Source organism: Scyliorhinus torazame, chromosome 21 (genome assembly GCF_047496885.1).
Source record: "Scyliorhinus torazame isolate Kashiwa2021f chromosome 21, sScyTor2.1, whole genome shotgun sequence".
Classification (NCBI taxonomy): domain Eukaryota; kingdom Metazoa; phylum Chordata; class Chondrichthyes; order Carcharhiniformes; family Scyliorhinidae; genus Scyliorhinus; species Scyliorhinus torazame.
The window spans coordinates 101,071,507-101,075,933 of NC_092727.1; positions in this window are offsets into that span (position 1 = coordinate 101,071,507).

Sequence of the window (4,427 nt, forward strand, 5' to 3'; positions counted from 1 at the left end):
TTCGACTCGTGGATCTGGGCGCCATTTTTAAATGCTGCCCCGATCTTTTGACCCCCCCCAGCCACCCCACCGGGGCCTCTAGACCCCCCCCCCCCCCCACTGCACCGAATCTACCTATTAGGAGGTCTTCAAGCCCCCCCCACATCCAGTTTAAGGGCAAGAAACCCCTGGGCCCGATCCCTGGCATGAGCAACCTGGCACCTGGGCACCTTGGCACTGCCAGCCTGGCACTCTGATAGTGCCCCTGACAGCCTAATACTGCCTGGGTGCCTGAGTGTCAGTACCATGGTGCCAGGGTGACAGTACCAAGGTGCCCAGGTGCCAGTGGGAGTGCCAGGGTACCACCCTTCTAAGAGCCCTACCACCCGGGGTCTCTAACTGCCTGGGAGAACCACCCAGGTGTTCTTACGCCTGGTCCACGTTTGTGGAAACCAGTGCCAAATAGCCCCCTGGCAAGGTCTCTCAGGCGTGTCCATTTGCGCCCAGGCCCCAAGTGAATATGGCGCAGACATATTTAAATGAGCTAAATGGCTCATTTAAATATGTTAATCTGGATCTCGCCCTTCTTGTGTCATCTCGTTAAATCTCGCAAGGCGTTTCGGGCGTTGTGAATCTCATGAGAGGCCTCATTGCTTAACCAAGTCAGGTGCGACAAGGCCATTAAATCACGCTCAAAGTTTCTAATGGGCAGTTGTTTGCGGCACAGATGTGGGATTCAGTTGCCAAGCCAAAAGTCTAATAGGAAGATTAACAGATTGTTTTGAAAGAAGGAAAATTAAAGACTATAAGCAAATTTATAGATGTTTCCTTAGAATTTGGACTTGGGTATCAGCATTCTCGTTGAGTATCAATGTTTCAAATAACTAAGAACCATTATGATCCAGCTTGCAGCATTTGATGAAGTTTGATTGTTCACAGTACGCTTTGCTTTTCGCTACAGCGAGGCCTGGATAGAGTGGACGTGGAGAGGATGTTTCCACTTGTCAGAAAAACTAGAACCAGAGGTCACCATCTCAGACTAAAGGGACGATCCTTTAAAACAGAGATGAGGAGGAATTACTTCAGCCAGAGGGTGGTGAATCTGTGGAACTCTTTGCCGCAGAAGGCTGTGGAGGCCAAATCACTGAGTGGCTTTAAGACAGAGATAGATAGGTTCTTGATTAATAAGGGGATCAGGGGTTATGAGGAGAAGGCAGGAGAATGGGGATGAGAAAATATCAGCCATGATTGAATGGCAGAGCAGACTCGATGGGCCGAGTGGCCTAATTCCGCTCCTATGTCTTATGGTCTTATGGTCTACTCCTGTTAAACCAAACTGTTTTACTTAATTCTGGTGCTGGTTATTAGGAAAATATTTGCATCTCAACAACGGAATGCTAATGATGCAGGTTTAGCTATAAAGTAAAGTCACCATAGTCCCAGATTACCAAAGGTTGCTTTTATCTTTGATGGGGCGAGCTGACTGGCAGTGATTTAACCTGAGGATCACCACACCTCAGGTGAGGGGCAAGGTTGAGAAGGGGGGGGGGGACCTTCATGCATAACCTCAGCTGGAATGAAAATTGAATCAACCACGGGAATTGTTGGCCTTGCTCTGCAGCGCGAACCAGCTGTCCAGCCAACTGAGCTAGCCTTTTGTCATACCTGTCTGGTCACCATATCAGTCCACAGATACTGGAATTTTTACATTAGGTTTGGAAAGCGAACATTATGGGCAGGTTTCTCCAGTCACCCAGCCATGCCTTTCTTGGCGGCACACCGTTCGCTGGTGGTCGAATTCTTTCTTCCCGCCACCTGTCAATCGGATTTCCCCATTGAAGCCACTCCATGTTGCCGGGGAACCCGGCCAGCTGGAAAAGAGTATCCCAATGGCTGAAGAATTCCAGCCTTTAAATAAAGCCAGCTTTTGTGCAATTAAAATATACTTTTTAATATAAATTAGTGCACCTCTCCAAATTGACAATGGATTCAGTGAGGTAAAATAAATGGAAATGAAAAAATAAATAGTCATGTTAAAAATGAAAGTAAAAGTTATCTTTATATTAATATAAAGGAGCTGGTTTAGCAGGGGCTGGTAAAAGTTATCTTTATATTAATATAAAGGAGCTGGTTTAGCAGGGGCTGGTAAAAGCTATCTTTATATTAATATAAAGGGGATGGTTTAGCACAGTGGACTAAATAGCTGGCTTGTAATGCAGAACAATGCCAGCAGCATGGGTTCAATTCCCGTACAGGCCTCCCCGAACAGGCGGCGGAATGTGGCGACTCGGAGCTTTTCACAGTAACTTCATTGAAGCCTACTTGTGACAATAAGCTATTATTATTAATAATATAAAGAGATAATGCACAAAAAAAGATAGTGGGGGGGTGGGGAGGATAACCAGGCACATAGAGTTTTTGTCTGTTATTTTATTTAAAAGTAAGAATAAAATATTATATGACAGTTAACAGGTTTAATATAGGAATCAATCATATAATTAACTTTATAAAGCTCTGGTTAGGCCACAATTAGAGTATATGAACCACACTTTAGGAAGGGTGTGAAGAGGGCAAAGAGGAGATATACTAGAATTGTTTCAGGGGTCAGGAATTTTAACCCCAGAAGCTGTAGAGATTGAAGAGGTTGGGGTTTCTCTCCTTGAAGCAAAAGGCGGCTGAGAGATGATTTGACAGAAGCGTACAAGATTCAAAAATAGATTCAAAAACAGCTTCTTCCCCGCTGTTACCAGACTCCTACATGACCCTCTTATGGACTGACCTGATTAATACTACACTCCTGTAGCTTCACCCAATGTCGGTGTCTAGGATTTACTTTGTGTACGATGTGTTGCCCTACTATGTTTCCCTATTATGTATTTTCTTTTCTTTTCATGTACTAAATGACCTGTTTGAGCTGCACGCAGAAAAATACTTTTCACTGTACCTCAGTACACGTGACAATAAACAAATCCAAACAAATCCAAATAACAAGCTGAGATAAGGTGGATGTAGAAATGTTGTTGGCGCTAGCTGAAGGTATAAAGGACTAGGACACACAGACTTAAGGTTTTAGGTAAAGAGATTGTTATAACCTGCCTACTTACGATTGGCTGGGGACTAATGACTATCCCACAATCCTATGGGAGTATGAACTTCCCCAATGAGGGGGGCGGAGAAACTCCTCGTATAAATAAGCTGGCCAGTTCAGGAACCAGCAGGAAGGAGAAGGTAGCAAGGGAAGTTACTGCTAATGTTATGTATATATTGTTATAGTAAATAAACGTTATTATTTTGTATCCTTAAAACTCGTGCTGGATTCTTTGTGGCCCTTACAAAAGAAATGCAGGTAGGGGGGGTGAAATGAGAGGAAAATTATTTGATGCAGTGACTTGTACTGACCTAGTACTCAGTACCTATGAGGATGGTGGAAGTGAAGACGATAAATGATTTCAAAGGGAAATGCAGGGCCACGGGTATTGAGAGGCGGCGGAATGGAACAAGCTACTGCTGTTTTTTTAGCAAAGACTAAGATAAATCATTCTTGCATCAAGACTGTTTCATTAAAGTATTATTGCTTTTGGTCTATGTTTAATTGTTAAGCTTATGATTGAATTGTTAAGTGCGGTTCCATCTGGTCCCCATTTGTGGAGATTAGTACTGAATGGTGCTCATCCGAGCAAGGCTAAGGGGTTAGAGCTCAACACCTTGGGTAGCTCAGGGGAAAACATATTAGAGAGAGACTAGCTGTCTTGCTCTAATATGTAAATTTGCTGAATTGTGACCCGGCCCACAATGGGTGGGATTCAGACCACGACATCTCGCGAGATCATGTTGGACCTTGCAAGCATGAAAAGCCAGGTAGATCCTGGAAGAAGAATCCCCCAGCATCTACCAGCCATGCTGCACTGCCTTTCGGGTGCAATGCAGCCGGTAGATCGCACCCGATAACTTTCCACTTGCTGTAACGAAAATCCTTTTTATGACAGGGCAACAAAACTGCCAATCCTCCAGACTATTTAAAGTTTCCGTAGCTGAAACTGCAAGCACGTGAAATCTCTTCATCTGGTATAAATAAATATTGTAAAATTGACAGGAGGGATTGAGAGCCAGGGCTGGAAGTCAAGCAATGTTTTCTTTAGAGCTCAGGTATTTTAGTATTCCAATGCGAAAGAGAAAATGCTGGAAAATCTCAGCAGGTCTGGCAGCATCCATAGGAAGAGAAAAGAGCTAACGTTCCGAGTCCAATGACTCTTTATCAAAGCGAACAGACAAAGTGGCAAATATTTATACTGTGGAGTGTGAATGAAAGATGAGTCACAGCCACAGAAACCCAGGGAAACCAGGTGCTAATGGCCACAGAACCAAGGGTAAAGAGTGCTAATGGCAGCCCCCAGAATGGACAAAATGTGTGAAAGGTCAAACAGCAAAGAAACTAACATCCGAGGGTA